At 37.4% G+C, this 21,185-nt stretch overlaps 1 protein-coding gene across 3 annotated transcripts in view; it reads left to right on the top strand.

Annotated features, from left to right (window-relative positions):
* The window catches only part of ELMO1 (engulfment and cell motility 1), a 292,489-nt gene that overhangs the window by 192,635 nt on the left and 78,669 nt on the right, over positions 1-21,185 (top strand). The window contains exon 1 of one of the 3 annotated variants that reach the window (XM_075212565.1): positions 16,541-16,963. The exons of the other annotated variants lie outside the window; for them this stretch is intronic. The gene's annotated coding sequence lies outside the window, so the exon portion shown is untranslated. Of the gene's footprint in view, positions 1-16,540; positions 16,964-21,185 lie in introns of those variants that run through there. 3 annotated transcript variants of the gene reach the window in all.

Raw genomic sequence — 21,185 nt, 5'->3', positions numbered from 1 at the left:
TAAGGGGCTGATTATCCAATAGGCTGACTAAGCTGCAGGCTAGGGCGCAAGGCTTTTGTGAGGGGTGCAAAAGTTTTGAGTTTGCAAAATTTGGACAGGGAGAAGTATAAATGAAAATTAATTTTAAAATATAAGAGAATAGTTCTTTTACAAAGTATAAAGGAAACATGAAAGAAAAATGTAGTAAGGTTTCAATCTTGATGTATTCCCATGGTAAAGGCTGAAGACAATGAGTCCTCTTTGGGCAGGTGCTTGAGGATAAGCAGTTGGAGAGGTAAGTATAGCGACATTTGCAAACAGAACAGCCCCCTCCACTTTCATATATTGACCCTCAGTTGCACTCGTTCATGCTTCTGTTCTGCTATAGAGTTCTGATTTTAATGAAGACTATGTGACAAAGAGTGGAAGACCCTTTTAACAGGCAAAGTAGAGCTGAGTTTTAAAAGCATGGGAACATAAATATTGGGAAGGGGGGGAAGGAAGTCTGATTTTAAATTAAGGACGTGTCTGTTTTTACCTACTGTGTATTAGCTAGGCATGGAAGGCAAGGGGGCTGTGAGTGTATTGGCCAATAGAGGTGTGAATCATTAATCAGGCTCTGGGTAAGCCCAAATATTTGTTGGCTAAAAGGGCAGCATCCGCAGGGGAATAAAAGTTTACAACATCTGATAGAAGGAGTTTGCCAGCATTCCTTGAGTAAAGATTACTCACATGAGACTCAATGTAATAAAAACCTTAAAACACTCATAAGTGACAACTAATAAATACAGTCCTAAAAGAGACAATGGGCATCTGGCAAGAAACTGGGTCAGCCCTCCTAAAATGTCAGTTCCTCTGAAGCAGCCCCGTATTATACCAAAAATGCAAAATAGATTGGGCGCTAAGAATCATAAAACAGCCTGATCTGCAGCTCTCAAGAGCAGATATCTCAATCTGAAACATAGTAAATGAATAAGGAAGCAGAGAGCGCTGTATTGTGGCAACCAATAGAATACGATTGATAAAAACCAATAAAATCAATAAAAATATAAACAACTGTCACACAAACAGCAATCAACAATTCATAATAACAACGGAATCCTTGAGCAAATGAAACAATTTAAAAGTCCTTGAATAGGATATATTAAGTCAGCTAGTTCACTGATAATAAACAAACTCTTCTTAGCTGATACGAGAAGGATTATGCAAAGTAACTCATTAGCATGCATGAAGAAAATGTTGCAATTAGAATAAATATCAGAATAAAGTTCATTAGCATGCGAAAAAGATGCCACAGCATACAGTTCATAAAATGTCCGATATCAAGACAGATAAGTATCTGCATTCATCCTCAAACAAGTGTTGAGAGAGGTAATGGGAATTATTCCACAGATGGTATAGTGGATTGGCAGTGACAAAAATAAATAGTCCAGAACCCCAGGATAAAACGGATCACAGCTCCAGTCCCAAATAGTAGATATATGTTTCTAGACTCATGTTCTGACTCATTTCTTTGTCCAATACGACGCTTTCATCAGAGAAAATAAGTCACGAGTCGCTAGAGATGCTGTTTATTCGCCGAGCAGGCGATCACATCATCACACCCAACCAATTAGCACATGATTGATTGCTCATTGTCTGAAAAGGTGCTGTAAATAAAGTTAGGCTGCAAGTTGTCATAGTAACGAACATCAACAAACCAAACAGGAATGCTCAGCTAGAACTAGCAGTTAAAATTATTATTATAATACCACCAATGATAATGATGATTGAATATAACCATACCGGGGCCAAATAATATAGCTAGTAATGCGTCCTTATAGTCCTAATGATACTAGTGCATAAGTCAAAAAGCGCATTGATAAACAACTTAGATTACAGATATAAATTCTATATTAAAACAGCTTAAAACATACATAGTAACATAATATAATACAATACAAAACCGCCAGGGTCCATATAGATTCCTACTGGGTACTTAGTAAAAATAAATTTTAAAATTTTGACTATTTACTTGCGGCTCTGTTTCAAATTACATTGGTAATCTTTGCTGTCATAGGTTACTTTACTCAGTCATTGATAGGTAATGCACTCACATATGTTTTAGCTTTAAGTTAGGCAATAACTAATCCACATCTTCCCACTTTCCTCCCTCCCCTTCTCCCGTGTCCTCTGGATCCATCTGTAATAAACTGCCCCCTATCCACAACCTCTTCATCTCCAACTCTCTTAACCTTCTTGCTATCACTGAAACCCGGCTCTCTTCTACAGACACTGTTTCCCTCACCGCTCCCCTCACCACTCTATCCCATGGAGGCCTCTCCTTCACTCACTCCACCAGACTAGATGATGGACCAGGAGGAGGTGTAGGCCTACTCCTATCCCCTAACTGTACATTTTGGGTTATTCTCACTGTGCCTTCCCTCTCTTTCACCTCATTTGAAATCCACTCTATCTATCTCTACTCCCCCATCCACCTTCGTGTCTCTGTCATCTACCTTTCCCCTGGCCCCACTTCCCTCATTCTTGACAACTTCACGGCCTGGCTTCACCACTACCTTTCTTCTGACCTCCCCTCCATTATACTAGGAGAATTTAACATCCCTATTGATAACCCCACTGACCCTGCCTCCATTAAATTTATCGCCCTCTCTCGCTCTTTTGGTCTTGCTCAGTGGATATCTTCCCCAACCCACTGTCTTGGTCACTCCCTTGACCTTGTTTTGTCTCATCAGTGTGATCTCTCTGACTTCTCTAACTCTCCCTTCCCACTCCCTGACTGCCTCCTCCTCTCCTTCACTCTGTCCCCTGCTCCCCCGGCCTAAAACTGCCCTCACTAGGCACAATCTTGACGCTCTTGACCCTACTTCATTCCTCTCCTTTCTCAAAACACTCCTCTCCCTTCTCACCTTGGCATGCCCTGACCAAGCGACCTCCCTCTATAACCACTCTATCACCACTGCCCTGGATGCTGTCATGCCTGCCTCTTCTGTCCATCGCCGTTATTTGATACCCCAACCTTGGCACTCTAAATTCACCCGCTTCCTTCGAAAGAGCGCCTGTGCTGCTGAGCGCTCCCTGGCCAACTTCCTTCACTTCAAATTTTTCCTTTCCTCCTACAGCTCCATCCTCTCCTTCGCCAACCAATCGTTCTTTAAGTCCTTCATTTCTTCTCAGTCCTTCAATTTCAATAGACTCTTTGCCATGTTCAATTTTCTCCTATCCCACTCTCCCTCTCTCTCACCGACTTTGCCTCCTTTTTCTCCTCCAAAATTTAAGCTATCAGGCTTGACATCTCCTCTTTGGATCACTCTCCTGCCACCATCATTGCTCTGCCAACCAACTCTGGTACTCTTTCTGCCCTACATTGGGTGAAGAAATCTGCTCCCTTATTCATTTCTCTCCCCCTTCTACCTGCCATCTGGATCCTATCCCCTCTCACCTCCTTCGCTCCTTCTCCCCTACTGCCTGCTCCTATCTTGCTCACCTCTTCAATCTGTCACTCTCCACTGGCATCATCCCCTTTTCCTTTAAACATGCACTTATCTCTCCCATTCTCAAAAAAACAATCTTGACCCCACCTCACCCACTAACTACCACCCCATCTCACTTCGCCCCCTTGCCTCTAAATTGCTCAAAAGGCTAGTCTGCAGATGCCTCTCTAGGCGCTTCTCGGGCTACTCCCTTCTTGACCCTCTCCAATCCGGCTACCGCCCTGGCCAAAGTTACTAACAATCTATGGGTCTCCTCTCCCTGCTCATCCTCCTGTACCTTTCTTCAACTTTTGACACCGTTGATCACCCCCAACTGTTGCATACCCTTCTTTCTCTTGGCCTTTCTATCTCTGTCCTCGCATGGTTCTCCTTGTACCTCGCCGACCGCTCCTTATCTGTATGAGTTTTTGGTTAATCAAGATTTTTGCTTAGTTACTTCCCCAGAGCGAGTGGTTGCTGGCACAACAGTTCAACTGTGAGTGGGGCACGGTCGATATGCTCTCGATCCACCAGACACCTTAAGACTTGCAAGCTTAACATCCAATTGATGTCACGTCCAGGGTGCAGAGTAACTTGAGATGCCAAAAAGTCACAGCTGAAAAAGCAGTATTATTATTGTCTCTTGCCATAAGCCAGCTGTACCCTGTGTGTACTTGTGTTCACTATGTGGTGTCCCTCTGGTGCAGTTAAATCAGTAGTGTGAGAGCAGGATATTACAATGTGAGCAGCTCTGCCTTACATTATTGCCTACTACATTGTAAACTTCAGTTTTCCCATCTGTTTGTCTTGGTCTCCTGGTTGAATTTACGTTCCACCAGAGTGCAAAGGAGTGGCATATTGTATGTTGATGGGGGCTGATTGGGCAGGGAGTTTCCATGCCTTCATTTCACTTGGATGCGGATTAGACAGTATTTATGCAACAGTGCTTCTTTTGTTTGATATTTCTCAGAACATCGTGGCCGCGCATTTTTACCATTACTACGGTAAATAGTAATGTTGATATTTGCTCGCACCTCTGTGGGGCTAGATGAAAAATAAGTGTTACTTCTGTAAAAAAGAAAAAAAAATTAAAATAAACAAAAAAACTCCTGCAGCGCAGGAGTACATGATCTCTGATTAAGGGTAAGCCTGAAGCCAACAGGCCCCCCAGGCCCGCTGCTCAACAGCACACACAGGATTTTATATAAAGGATGTGTATAAAAATCTTCACACCCTACCTGATAGAAAAATCTTTTAACACAATAGTAAAAATGATGGAGCTACTCATATAATCAAACAAGAATACCAATTTCAAATGTCAAAAACGTCAAGAAATCCTCCTCTTTCAGCCCATATTTGATACATGTAAAAAGAAAACATATCACAATAGTGCAATATTGTTGCAAAAAAAAGGAACTGATCATCCAATGATAGAAAATAAATGTGTCCTCCAAAGCAGCAGAATCCACAGACGCACAGCCCGTTGTAATGGCACTCACATGTTGAGGAGCTTTGTTAGGCATATCAAACAGAATCCACTAAAGTATCATATAAGGTAGTTTCACAATGACCAGAAATAGTTGCCTTTTGAATTTTGTCATCAGCAGAAGGTGGAAAAAAAAGAGAGCGAGGAAACTGGCATAATACCTTCTAAATTGTATTCCTAAAACCTAGGAAACTAGCAAACCTAAAAACTAGCATTTAAAGTAAATATAAAAAACATGTAGCATTCAATTCTTTAAAAACCAAATTCCCCATGTGGGGTCTGGCAGATCCTCCTACCGAATGTGGGACATAAAAAGCATGTAATGAAGAGTTCTAAGTATACCCAGGTCCATGATTATATCCGCGTCTCACACCTATGGAGTCCATCAATCTATAGGAAAGATCAATTTATCCCCCAGTCTCGCAGACACATTTCAACTTATTAATAGGCCCTTTTCTAAGTGTAATCTCGCTGTTTGGTTATGTGAGTAGCGCCATAATTCTTACTATTATGGTATAAACACACCAGTACTTTGAGTGAAGTTGCTCCGTAAAATGTACAGATGGTGAGCTTGATGTTGTTAATGGCTTTTTTAAGGATCAGTTATACATTTGCTGGCAAAGAATGATGGAGCAGGATTTTTTGCACTAGAGTAAGCAAGTCACGCTCTCACATTATCCCATATTTAAAAGGTGGACCACCAGTCCCTTGGTACCCCTGTAATGGACCTATGTTCAGCTATAGGTCCCTCCCCCTCAAGCACACCCTTTTATGCCTCTGAGCTACCTCCATACTGCTCGTTCACAGTGTATTCACACCACCCTACTCAGTGGTCACTCCCCCCGCCCAGCTCCACCAACAAACTTCGCTCTACCGCTACAATCTGCTTTATTTTTAAAACCTAGAAACTGGTCATCTTCCATTCTATATTATTAGTGTTTATTCACACTTAACTAATGACTTTACGTCAAGGTTTCCTGTATATTTCAATTTAACCACTCAAAATTAAAAATTATATTAAAAATATATATGTATTTTTATAGTTCTTTATTTTGAATGGTCAAATGTAAGAATACATACATTGATGTAACCGGACAATGTAAGCAAAATTGAGTTTTGTAACAAGCATAGAACAAACAAACATAGAAAAATATGGCTGAAACAATATGACAACCACAGAGAACTGAAAATAAAGGCTTTTGTAAAGGATTAGAAAATAGGGGGGGGAATTGCAGATAGGAAGAGAGGAGTTGGGAGGGAGAAAGGATACGGGAAAGGAATATTTTTAAACAATTCCAATTATGTAATCTTTTTCTCATAAAATTATAGTACATTTTCCCCACAGTAATCGTGGTTCATACATTCTTAAGGTTACGCCACAGGTATCCCACAAACTAACAGAAAATGTTCCAGCCACACAGAGGTTTACTTTGCATTTTTTTGGAAACGACCAGAGTAATGTGCTTTTCTGTATCATTAATAATAATAATCGACCTGACAGCATGAAGAAATCTTTGCAAACAGTTTATGAGGTTAATGGAAATGTTGGCATTTTCATAAATTAGAAAATAATAGATCATGTTGTGGAAAAAAAAGTTTGTTTTTTTCTGTAGTTTTCTTTTGTGTCTTGTGTTTTAGAAAAATCTGTGAAAAGACAACTTTTACAGATGTCAATAAATAACGCTGACCGGATCAATCTATTTAATCCGGGACACATTAAAAAAAAACATATAGCATGAAAGAATGCAAAACACAATTTTAATGCAGGTTACTGCTACCTTCTGTGTATTCTTTTTACATACCCAATGATTTATGAATTGGTCTGGTCAGCGTACACTAAGTTAACTGTAAACATCCTTTCCCTGACCTACAGCCTCTTCTGACCCAGAGACCCTAACTTAATTCCTGGTTTAAGTAATAAATGTTTTACTGCTATGCCATGAATACCAGAGTTTAGCTGTCAATTTAGAATTCCCGACAAGGTTCTTGTGCTTCCAGTTTTTTGCTCTTCAGGAGCAGGATCCAGCTAGATTGAGGCGTTCCACTTGTTTTCATCTGGGTAATCAAAAAAGCCAAGAATTTATAAAATAAGAAAATACATCATTTGTTTATTCTATACTAGTAATAGATTTTTTTTTTCTAACTGATGTTGCCCTTTAAATTTTATTATTATCATCATCATCATCATCATTTATTTATATAGCGCCACTGATTCCGCAGCGCTGTACAGAGAACTCATACACATCAGTCCCTGCCCCATTGGAGCTTACAGTCTGAAATCCCTAACATACACACAATTATAATTATTGTTACCACTATAATTGTTATGAATATTACTATTTTAAAAGGCACCACTAAGTTTTGCAGCGAGGAACAGGAAGCTAGTAGTGTACAGGGAGAAGGGAGGCAACAAGAGGACAGAGGACCCTGTTCATGAGCTCTTACAATCTATAATGTTAGATTTTTCCTCTAATATCCCAATAACCATCTGCTCTACCAACTATTAACTAGTTATTACAATTTCATGGCTAGTTATCCTAATTTTTAGTTATTTATATACTGTCTTGTGTTTGTCACATTTCTCTTGTCCATTAGTGTGACAAATCAGAGCATATGAAATATGCCATATCTCAGTTAAATTGTTTTGTTTTTGCTTCCATATATAAGTGTATAGCTGTGCCAAGCAGAACTTTATATTTTCTTTGTTTACAATGGAAAAAAGGGTGAACATTATAAAGCTACATATGCTAAATACATTTTTGCCCCTCCAATGATGATATGCTGCTTACTCTCCTCCCACTTGTAATCCTACCTCTCTCACAATCTGTACTTTGGAATTTAGAAGGGGGAAAGGAGAAACAATGAATGAAACAAAGGGATTGAGCCACATACTGCTGGGAATCTACTGGACTAATTTATAGCTTTATGAAATTGAAATATGTCCTGAACGCTAACTTTGTTATAAATGTATTTCATATTATCTTATTTTAACAATGTAGTAAGTAAATGAATAGTACCCAAATGCAGTTGGTTGACATTAAAAACGTTACTGATGCTGGTAGGGTCTTTTTACATGCTGGGAAAGCAGAATTAGGTTGAACAAGTTTTGTATGGCTACATGCAGCCACAGGAGAATTTGAGATGTTTTTTTTTAAATACTTGTATATAGAATCTGAATTTTTGGGCATTTTTGTGTACTGATGCAGGCTTGGTAATTTAACAGAAACCCCTCCTATAAAATGTAGCGTGTAACGGACCTTGCTTTTGTGCTGCAGTAAAACTGATCTGCTGGGTTATTTAGGGTACACGTAAGCTAATATCTTGTTGTGTGATGAAAGCTGTGAGATTGTGTGGTACTTGTGTGATATGTGCTTTTGCTGGTAAGACTTTGGACCCACCCTTGCAAAGGTGTTAATTAACTCATACATTATCAAATAGCTGTTACAATGCAAATGGTTGTTACAATTTGGTAAGTGTTTATACCTTCCCGCAATTCAAGTTCAGCAATGTTTAAAATGTGCCAACAATGGTCCTGCAAGAGAAACAGAGAAACAAATTGATTTGTACATATGCACTCCAAATGATGGGAATTGTGTAATTGTGGAAAGTCTTTGTTGTTTTGAGGAGAAGGGGGAGGGGGGTTCTGTTAAACCTCATTCCTTTTAAACTGGACTCATTACCTACATACCGTGGGGTCAGCTATTCTGGTGCTGAAGAAATATTCATGAGAATGCAGGCAAGCAATTCAATTGGAACTAGAGGCATCACTGAGGCACAAGGCACTGAATTCTCATGTAGTTTATAAGCTGACTTAATTCCACAAAATGGCTGCCTTAACATTGTCATTTATGAAGCATAATATAATACACCTTGGTTCTACAGCACTGCAACTGCACGTTTCAGCCCAACACACATAAGACAACACACTTACCCTTCTTGCTCAGGAAATACTTCTGCAACCAAGAGGTATGTGGAGAGGTGGAAAATTCTGAAGAAGTGCTCTGTGCAAAACTTAAAATGTCACAGTCCAACTTTTTATCACTTTATTACCACCTTTTACCTAGAAAAAAAACAACAATTATTTTTCGCTTAAATTCTTGCTTGGTTTAGCCTCATTTATGACTTACAATAGTCGTGAGAATGAGGGGACGTTGGGTCTTTGTTTGTTTGTCAATTTTGTGTGTAATACGTTTTTGTTATCAGAGTCCATTTAGAAATACAAACCTCTGCCAAAGAGCAACATGGAGATGCAAAATGGGTCCTATTAAAATAGCAGGATGACTGATGACTCTGAGCTGGTGCAAGACTCAAGTCCTTTTGTGGTTTGAACCTAAAAATGCAACCTCTTCATTCCTCTAGTTCATTATAATAGTCTCAACCTGCAAAATTTAATTTTGCTTCTGCTCTGCTAATCAATATGTGGCTCATCAGTGCACCTATTTCCTGCTTCAGCAGAAACCTAGATCAATTCCTTGTGTTATGTTTTTATATTGTTCATATTTTAACAATATATAAGGATTAACCAATTTCTTTTAGGATTTGTGTAACTGATATGTAAAGCTGTAATTCCACATACTTTTTTCTTGTTTTATTTTTTAAAAGCAATTTCTGTATTTGTACCATGAATCTAATCATTGAGTTATTTTTCTAGGATGTTCACCTATAACTTACCTTTACAAAATCTCTGTGCGGGTGAGTTATGACTGCATAGTTTCGACTGAAGCGCATTTGCTTTTCAGCACTCACATTCATTCCCAAGAGAATAACCTGATCTGACTTAAAGTCCACTCCCCCCTTCCTTTCTCTGCCAGCATGTACATGGAGGGAGGATTGTTCTTTTAACATGCGTGTTGACTAGAGGGGTGTGTGACGATCATGTATTATTTCTAATTTATGTATGACGATGTATGTAACCTTGTAATGTAATCTCAACGTGTGCTTTGCTAGATGACATAAATTTGAACCTATGCAAGACTTTTGAAACTAGCAAGGCCTGGAATAGATAAGGATTTTGGAGGAGTTTGAAGCCCCAAAGCTGTAAACCTAAGGTGAGGGTGAACAAGCCTGTAAGAAGGGTTTAAAATCTTCTGCCTTAGACAAGAACGTGTGCATTTTCATGAGGGCGTCTATCAAGACTGAAGTGTCCTATCTTTCTCAACTGTGTTTCCTCGCACACCAGGTCTTAACTAGTAAGCAGTGACTCTGATTTTATTTCCTATTTTATTTTCTTATTTGTGCAACATATTATATGTCGTGTTGTTAATTTTTGTAACTAAGCCTTGGAACATTTTTTCAGATTAAATAAATTTAATCTAGTGCGTTCTCAGTGATTCTTTGTGAACTTACGAAACCCAGGGATGCTCATGCTACATGTGTATATGATTTAAGTGTGAAACTTTATTAAGTGAGTGGTTCTGGTGAACGTAAGGACACCATAATAAATTTGTCGTGGTGGCAGAAAAGGTGTTTTCATTGCTAAGTGACTAAGGTGACGCCAGTCACGGCCAGCTGTTCAGATTGCTGTATCTGGGACAGACTGGGTGTTCGTGACAGGGTTTTCCAAATCTGAGTGAAAAAATACATTATATATATATATATATATATATATGCTGTGTTGATTTGTAGACTTAAATAAAGGTTTTATACAGACATGAGACTGCTAATTTATTTTGGTAATTAGTACTCATTTTGTACATTATAACACAGAATATTTTATCTTTATTTTTGTCTCATCTCCTAGCATATAGTTCATACTTGCCAACTTTCAATTTTTGACCTCCAGGAGGGGTGGTGGAAGGGTTTAGGGCACAGCCAATCGTGTCATTTTGGCCCCAGCCCTGCTACGAAATCGACATTCGAGGCTCCCATCCTGCCCACTTAAGAAGTGAGCAGGATGCGGAAGAATTGCCTGCTCTCCTGGGAGACCTATCTACAATTCAGGAGTCTCCCGGACATTTTGGGAGAGTGGGCAAGTATGATATAGTTTTTCATACATTACCTCCAAAATCCATATTGTGCTTTGCAATAAATTGGACCTGTGGATTCACAGCAATATTCCGTAAAGCACAAAATAAGTAATGAAAAATAGTCTTAAGGCAAAACACTGTTAAATCAATAATTGATCTACATGGTTACATGATGTAATAATGATAACTTTCTTAGCGGTACACACCTATACAAGAATCTTTATCTCTCTTTTTTGTCTGTTTGTTGGCATATCAGGACGACTTCATCTTAGGAGACTCCCATGCTCTGTTGTAGGAAACCAAGGGATTACTGGCAACTTGAATGACAAATTATGCTGTTAAAGAGTTTGTATATGTGTGTGTGTATACATTTGTATGTGTTTGTGAATACATATATATGTATAGATGTGTGTGTATGTATGTATTTATATATATATATAATTAGCAGTTGGGGAAGGAAGAACTCCTATGACGTTTGGCTACATTTAAAGTTAGTAAATTGTCTAGAGCTAATATTAAATCTAGGAATAAAGCTTTGGGTACTTTCAAATATAGGAGCTACTAAAATAAGGGCTTGAGTGTAAAATTTGGTACTTGGCCCTGTTCAACATGTACGTATGGAAGTACCAAGCAGTGCAGGTCTTTCTAGTACATCGGGGCTGATATGGAAGCTGCTATCCAGCTTTATTACCAATCTAAATGCCTTTTTAACCCCTTGAGCAAGCCCTTTATTCACTGCTTGAACATATTTATTAACTTTTCTGTAATGCAAAACTGCTAAACAATTTTACTTGATAGCTTCAATAATGAAGGAGGAGACATAATTATTTTTTTACCCCTCCATTTATAATTCTATGTATAAGAACTAGTATTTTGTACAGTACCAACTGCATTTACGTAAAGTCTTTAGTTGTAGTGTTTAACTACAAGATATATATTAAGTCTTTTGGAGGCAGTGTGTGTGATTTAGGTTCATGCTTTACAAAGCGTGATGTTGTTTTTATATATCATTCAGCATTGCGTATTTGAAAAACATGTCCTGTTACTTTGCTTTTTTAAACAAATTGAGGCGCTGTCTGATGAGGTCTAAAACGTGTGAGCGTCGAACTGTGGTAACTAAGACACCCTGACGTTTCTGAACATTTAGTTTGCCAACACTTGGGGAGCCATATGTTGCTATGAAATTAATGTGATAGTTTATTTGTCTTAATTGGTGTTTTGACAACATTGGGGTGAATGTTATATTCAAACCTTTTTTTTTTCTTCACAATTTCTGACTTTTAATTTCTCAAAAAAAAAAATCCCGGCAGGTTTACTGAGCGCAAAATTGTGTTGTGTTTCTGTTAGTAGTCTGAAGTATAAGATTGATGTAGCCTGTATGTCTCATTTACCATTGTAAATAATAGGTATAAGGCCATGTAATGTAGAGGAGGTAATTACAGATAGTACTCTCTATTGGCATGAACCCAAGACCAGACTACTACAAAGATTAGCACAATATAGATTCTAATTTATCAAGGTTAAAATGTAACTTTTATGTATAGAATAGTAATTTATGTTGAGGGTTTTTTTATTCAAAGCAAATACATAAATGAAGATTAATGTGAAATATTAGTTGTATATAATAAAATATTTCTAGGGAAAACCTATTTGCCTTTAAAATAATTATTTTTCCTCACTCATGTGACATAAACATCTAATAGGGTGTTATTACCAAAATGCACTTATAGGGAATGGATTTACAGATCGAAATTGGTATAATAACTAAGTTTCAGATGAAAGATCTTGGCTATTTGTTGTATTGCAGATTTGTCAATACAGTGAAACGTTCAAACAAATAAATAGTGATTAAGGACTCAATCCTGTGTAATGTAAAGAGAAGAATGAAACTGGCTGTGAGTTATTGGGACTGTGACTTATATTTATAGTGCTGTGTTGTAATTAAAGATTCAGGTCTGAGCCTCTAGAAAGTGATAAAATGAGTGAAACACTCACGCTGTCTATAAGACTATAAAAAGCCTTATTGGAAGTGGTGCTCGTATATATCACCATCCTACTGGACTATTAACATCAGAAACAACCCTATAATGTTACGAACCCTGTTTCACTATGCTTTATGAAGGAGCACCGAGGGAGAGCAAAAAGTAAAGACTACTCATTCAAGCAAGACAATTTGTTACTACATTACCATCTTATCCTAGGACACCCCTGACTGAGGAATTTACAGAGGAAGTTGAATGATATTAAAATGGAAGAGTAAACGTGGCTTGCTATGTGTGACATAGGGCCTGATTAATTAAGGAAATTACTCATTTTTTTACTTAAGTTTTCTCCTGGAAAAAAACATGTTACACTGCAAGGGGGGCAAACAAGTTTATTATTTTGCACATAAGTTCAATACTGGCTTTTTTTTTCCTAGATCAACTTCAAGTATGTGTGTGTTACATGAAAAAAAAGCCAGTATTTTACTTATGTGTAAAATATAAAATTAATTTGCACCCTTTGCATTGCAAAGTGGTTTTGTCCAGAAAAATTAAGTAAGAAATCTTACTCAATTTGTTGCTTAACTTAATGAATCAGGCCCATACTTCCTATATACTAGCAGGCGCAGGCTGGCAAGATGCAGCCCGGGGGGCGCACAGGCAGCCGCGTCACATGACACGTGATGCGGCCGCCCCATCGCGTGTCATGTGACGCGCCTGCCTGTGCGCTGAGGCTGGCGTGTCGCATTACATTATAATATAGTAATAATTAGGTTATAGTGCAGTCGGGGAGGGGGAGCTGGGCGGCCGGCCCTAACCATGGATAAACTGAGCGGCCCTGAACTGACCGATGCCCCCCTGCCCCCCGGGCCAGCCTGCCCCTGTATACTAGCATTAACCAATGAGATCTTACCGCTGGCACTTTTCAGTTCCGATACTTACCTCCATCCCTAGAAGTGTATTTTGGCAATACCACCCTAGTAGATATTTATACTGAATGAGTGAGGAGAAATAAGGTGCAAGGGGTATTTTTTTTCTCACCAAACATATTGTTATACATACATTCATATATATTACATTAAGCTTCGTTTGTGTTCTTGTTTTTGTTAAGAAATAACTTTTTTAACCTAAATTTATTATAAAGACATGTTCCCTTTTAACCTTGATAAATTAGTATCTATATTTTGCTGGTCTTTGTAGGAGCCTGGACTTAAGAGAGCATGCCAATTCTTTCTGTTCTTTTACTTTCCATCACATGTTGTTCATCCTGGCATTTCACAGTGTGATTCAGACACTGTGCAAATTGGAAGTATAATGCAGATCCTAGTAGCACAATCATGATTGATGACTTGGTTGTCTGCAGCAAGGTAGAAAATCCTGAAGGAAGTAACAAGGCTTCTCTGAAAAGTTTACCTTGCACAAAACAGTAGATCTATTCCTTAGTATTTAGATCATATGAACAGATAAAACATGCAGCTGACTCTAAAAGAGGGGCTTCCTTTAAATATACAATTTCATTGCTTAGAATGATAGATGTGGGTGCTTTTATGTATGTGGTGTTATCCATGTTTGTGAAATCAATAAGGAACTATGAGGTTTTGGATATATTCTCATATCTCCAATAAAGCGGGTGCTCCTCCAATCAGGAACAGTGGGTGCCTCGGATTCCTCAAGCAGCACCACCATTAAGCAGCAGTGGTCACAGCTATATGTAAGTGCAGGAAACACGCACAGTACAAAAAATTTTAGGAGTGCAAAGGGAAGAACCCTCACCAAAGTTCTACTGGAATACCCCTAGCATTCTTTAGACAATCTGAGTTACGGAAACAAAAAGATTTGTGCTGGATAAGTTATTTGGCTGCTTTCTGGCCAAAAGGCCTGAATTGTGATTTTAACCTAAGACTTTGTAACTTGTTAGGATAATTAATGAGAAATATATATAAATACACTTTGGGGCATATTCAATTAGGTTTCTGGAACGGGCCGCGAAGTCAATCCACGGTACCGCAATAACGTGGATTTTCATGCGCACCCCATAGGGTTGCGTAGGAAAATTGCGTTATTGCGGTACAGTATTACCATCAATACGGTAACTAATTGAATATGCCCCTTTGTGTTACCTTTACAGATCATGATGACTGAATGATCTGCTTATGTTTTTTAACATATCATCTGAATGAATGAGAATCGTAAATGTCTCTCCCATAATAAGCATCTATTGACTGACATAGTGAGAATATACATGTTGTATGTAATGGATATAATGTACCCCTACTGTAAAATATATGGATTTTATAAGCTACTTTAGGAGCTTTGTAAACCTGTGACGGCACAAGGCCACAGGTTACATAATTGGAGGCGGTTTCTTTTTAATTTATTGTTGATAGTAATTTATTCTATTATTATTATATTATTATTATTATGCAGGAATTCCAGTATGTAACAGAACATATTGCTTGTATGGGGTGATCCTCATAACTAGGTGTGTTTTACCTTCACTGGCGCCGTAATTATATATTTGGTCTTAGCACACATTAAAAATTCACGGAACATATGTGACATCACTTCTCACCAAATATAAGGTTATACAGTATTCTACAAGGGAGACATCACTACTGTCCAAGTTCTGCCGTATATTATATACATATAAGGCTTTCTATACATTCTGTGATAGACAGCAGATGCACAAAACAGTTGAAGGAACGCTATTGTCCATACCGGGTTTTTTTTCAGCCTATTACTTCATGTGTTTATTAACCTGCACCAATCTGCCCCCCCCTCCCCCCATCCTTCCCTACTGAAGGAACAATTTCTGTGTGTATATTATTATCACACATGTGTTTAGAAGGTAAGATGACGGAAAAGGGTAAAGAGGACACCTTCAAGAGTGGGGGAGAAAGCAGAGGGGACCACCAAAAAAGGTTTTTATCCAAAGAAAAAAATAATTAACATTTCCTCCCCTGCTCTAAACACAAAGGAATACATTGAGGTTAGTTGCATTTAAGACTACTAGGATATAGTGCTACTTTTTGAGTCCCTGAAAACACCCAGAACCTGCAAAGTTTCTCACACTAAGCTGTGGCTAATGTCAGGTAATGTAGTACATGATGGATAACCTCAACACTAGCTATATTTTTTGTTTGTTGATGTTGTAATGTATTATTTCATATGCCCCTATTTAAAAAAAAGAATAGCAAATAAAATAAGATTGCTGTTGTATCCTTATACCTTAAGTAAGCATGTTTTATACATATATAATGCATACTGAAGATAATGTTAATGATGAAGCAGATGATCAGTGTGTTTGCACTGATACATGGGCTGACAATGACTCTAGCACTGTGGGTGGCTTTGTGTGAAGACACCCAGGTTGTTTCAGAAGTGCTGTGTAGATCATGAGAGACTGGGAGATGTGGTAGGAAAACAGAGTTGCTACATCAAATTTAAGTAATGAGGGGAGGGGAAAGATGAGATTGTAGTTGATTATGAATCTGGCAGCAGATGTTCTATACAAATCTAGCTCACTACATCCCGTCTGTTTCCATGGTGACAGAATAAGTAATTATTGAGCCCAGACGCTCCCCCTTCTTCCCCTCTCCCCAGCAAGGTGAAAGCTGGGAATGAATTTGAACTCTCTCTCTCTCTAAGCTGATGTATGTCACACAAGGCAGCCGGGAGAGCAGAATGGCAAAGACACAAAATGTAATTTAGTGCTGTATAATCCTGGAAAAGAACTGGGGTTTTTTTTATTATAGAGAGGAAGGTCTCTGAAAGGATTCTGAACAAATAGGCAGGAATTTCCCTGGAATGGAAATTGGCTGTGATTGGCTTGTGTAAGCGTGTCCCTTCCTATCAGATCACAGCTGGTTCAGCAGTACAATAAACATAAGCACAGCTACATGCTTATCTTTTTGTATTTAAACTGTACGGCAGTTGTAGGCATACATAAAGGGAACTACTATCACATGAAGTTTCTGGACACAAAGTGTTTTATCAAGGATATTATGCAGCTGATGGGAGTAAATTATTACTAGAAGGAAGATTGCTATAGCCCAGCACAATGGATCAGCGAAATGTGTAAGTACACACATGACTGCTAGGTAAACTGTCAGAATGGAAGTAAACAGACCTTTCTACTTGTATAGTTGGATGTAGCCAAAATGTACGGGGCATCTTTTGACATTTAGCTTTGCATGACATAAACTTATATTTTTGCATTACATTATTTGTGTAGTTATACATCGCCATTTGTCAGTGTGTGCTCAAATCAGAGTATTCCGTGTATGCTAGACACTACTGAGTTGTATTTGGCTTTTTAAAAAACCAGGACCAATAGGTTTGTTGTTGTAAAGGTTCTGTGACTTAATACTCTTGTGTACTTTTAAGTGATTTGTGTCGGCAAATAGTACATTTCTCTACGAGAATTCAAACAACTATCCTTGTGATCGGTTTCAGGCCGATGTGATGGAAACTATTGATTATTGATTGATAACCTATTGGCTCTTAATAATGCCTGTTGTTTTGAATAGATGCTTTGAGCTTAATGACACTGTCAGCAAGCGCACACGTGGTAACTCCTTGTTGGATTTTAGTGATATTTCAAGACTGCATTAAATTTGGGATTCACTGCTGACTGTACATTATTTAACATGAAGGAAAAGATTAAGATAAACAAAACACATTGATTTCCATATGACTTCATTTGTATTCATTTGTCCCGTGGTGGAATAATATAAATGTCTCCATTTGAAAATGAGTAAGAAATGTGAACATCTCTACAGAGAAGACTCTTCTTTGTCTTGTCAGTAAATCAGAGCCGGTGCATTGTTATCCGATCATTTCATGCTGATGCATCTCTTCCGTCTCCTTTCACTCCATTGGAATTGTTAACCCTTTCCAGTAATGAGATCAAGTTGTATCCATTTTTAACCCAGCAAGTCCTGTTAGTGTTAAACGTATATATTATTTTGAGCTATATCTAAATACTAAATGCCACTGTGCCTTAGGAATACTTTTTCTAGGAATTATGGATAATAATGATGAATTGGATTTATGTTTAACAATAGTGCTTTAATGATGGTTATCCAAACACATAGCTGGTGAGAAGAGGTGGAAACCTCTGCATGGTGGGAGTTCTGTTCAGTTGTGTAAGTAGATTATTACATTGTGGCTTTCTGTTTGCCTTGAAGCATCCTTGACTTTGCATTGTGAGCCCTTTCAGTGTTTCACGGAAATGTATGTGTTGAGTTTGCTAGCTCCTTATTATATGCTCCGAGATTAATTTCTAGTATCATGGCACAGTTTTGAAATGAACAAACTGGCAAATCAAATAACTATTATTGAAAACCCCCAAACTTTGTTTGAATGGACAAACAATAAATGTATATGGTCCAAACAATAATGTACATGGTCACAATATATTGATAAGAACAATACAATAGTGGGCAAGCTATAGACTGGTAGCTTCCAGGGGCTAGGTATAATAAGGAATAATAATCTTTGCTGAAAATGCCTTTGGTATAGTGTTGTCTCTATTCCAGTCACTTCTAGTAATACAAATCTTACAATTTTGCCTTGTAGACCTTTGCTTCCTGAAGTCACACTGAGATCTCATTGAACTTTTGCTAATTTCAATGTGGCTAATGATTCTGTGACATGGTTAATGTCATGGTAGTGTGTTTGCACAATATGAAAAGAACACTTGTCAATCCAGCTGTTAGAGCACAAAATAAAGATTAGAGCACAAAATAAAGATTCACAAATCCCAAATAGCATGATAATGTCCAGAGTCCTTTATCTCAGGGCTATTAATAAACCTGTTTTTTGGTCAATGTTATGATTACTAAGTGATGCCACTGTATATTTGTTTTTTTTACATATTTTATAGGTTTCTTTACATTATTTAGCATAATGCCACTGTTTGACAAAATCTAAATCACTCCACAATGACTACACTGTAAAACTAATTTTAACACAAAGTAATATAAAATATGCTAAATTAGGGATTATTTGTAAATTGAAGTTAAGATAATAGTAACTCTACGAATAGATAAACCTTCATAAACTAGAACATCGTAAACCTGTTGATAAATCAAAGTGTGTGTATGTATGTGTATGTACATGTGTGTATGTATATGTGTATATATATATATATATAATATATATATTATTCATTCACTGGACACTCAATTTAAGTCTATCCACAAAACTTATTAATATTCTCCCAACAAAATGGCAACACAAATTCAAGTTGTTTAACAGATGTTTTTATTTATCTGGCCACTTTTTGCCCTAAAGGTATAGTTTTGTGAAGTCCATTAAAACAAGGGGTATGTTTTGGCACCCTCAGTTTTTATGTTTGGGCTTGAGCAATCCCATTTAGCCTCACTTGAAGCACAACCAAAACTGATGAAGGATGCTTTCCTGTGGCACTAAGCCAAAGTTTGGCTGTTTATTTGCACATCCACACGACATTTTGGGGGAATAGAAAACTGCTTTTACTTGGTCATATGTGATGCTCACAGCTGACATAGAAGTAACTGTTCTTCTGCAAAACCTTGCGTTGACTTGTACATGTGCTATACATTGGCTTAAATATCACACACAAACTGTACATCCTTCAGATGCTGCAGTCTTTGAGAAAAACCTTTAAGAGCGAAGAAAATATGTTCAGACTTTGGACTGTTCAAATGCCACCATCAGAAATACACCATCCACCCCACAATTTAAAATGCTGAAAACAGAGATTTCAAGTTGTCTACAGTTATCCATAGTAAGTTACCTAATTTTATGAGGTCATCTTTAATAAAAGAATAGTTAAGCCAGATCTTCATGAACAAACATGTTCTAATATAGGATAAAAAAAAAGCTCAAATAGTATCTTGCATGTATCTTCCAAACTCAATGGAGGATTGCATTTTAAAAGGCTGCTAAACCTAACAATTAAAATGCTTAAATGAAAGAGCTGCTTATAAAAAGTAATATATAGAGACATTTTAGGAGGTTGACATAACTAAATATATTTGACATGGCTTTAATGAAGGCAATGTTTTCCTTGTGTACAACAGATTTGTTTTATCATAAGATTACTGAATAATGTTGCAGGATGCCTTTTTAATCTTGAGACTACTGATGGCCAAGTATACAGGCTTGCAGTGAGGTGGATATTCTGTGGAGCAATTGACTCCTGTCATGGCAAAGAATTTTAAATATATTTGTTTGTTACAAGAAGCCTTTGTCAACTTTTTGTATTGAAAGTTTAGTGATCCGTTACCTAGGAGACTGTAAGCCTGTCACTTAGGCTCTAGTTTCTGCACTTACCCAGAGTCGTCATACCAGTAGCCATCATCATCTATTTATAGAATGCCACTAAGCCTTCAATATCAATATAATAACTGGTGGGATTATGCATTTAGTTAGAAGATCAGAGATTCTCACTGTAATGGAATATATATATATATATATATATATATATATATGTATGTGTGTGTATATATATGTGTGTGTATATATATGTGTGTGTATATATATGTGTGTGTATATATATATATATATATATATATATGTGTATATATATGTGTATGTATATATATATATGTATATATACATATATATATATATATATATATATATATGTGTATATATATGTGTATATATATATATATATGTATATATACATATATATATATATATATATATATATATATGTATATATATGTGTATGTATATATATATGTATATATACATATATATATATATATGTATATATATATATATGTGTATGTATATATATATGTATATATATATGTATATATATATATATATATATATGTATATATATATATATATATATATATATATATATATATATATATTATCTAAAAAAAATTTTTAGAGAGAGTGCATGGACAGGCTGGGCTGGGGGAAAGGGGGGGGGGCAGGAGGGCATCTACCAATTGGGCCAGTCCCAAAGTAAGCTACCTTGGGCTGGGCCACTTGCATTTTTTTAAGTTTAAAAAGTTCTTAATGGGCTGCTCAGTTGAGTCTTGTCCCTTGGGCTTAAATTTGCCAGCCCTCCCCTGACTGAGTGTTTATTGTAAGCAAGTTTATCTTGTATGCGTGTGGTCGATGGCAGACCACTCTAAACACAGCCCACGTGACCCTGACCTCACCACTAACTGAATGGACTTGTGCAGTTTGGTTGCTGACAGCTGTGGTAGGATTGGACCGAGATCTGTTTGTTCTACTCTCAGGTTTCCCTGTTGCATGTTGCACTGATACCATTGTTGACCACAAGTGA

The sequence above is a fragment of the Mixophyes fleayi genome, chromosome 5 (genome assembly GCF_038048845.1).
Source record: "Mixophyes fleayi isolate aMixFle1 chromosome 5, aMixFle1.hap1, whole genome shotgun sequence".
In the NCBI taxonomy this organism is placed as follows: Eukaryota; Metazoa; Chordata; class Amphibia; order Anura; family Limnodynastidae; genus Mixophyes; species Mixophyes fleayi.
Note: the sequence above shows the minus strand (reverse complement) of the source record. Positions and strands in the feature narration are given on the sequence as shown.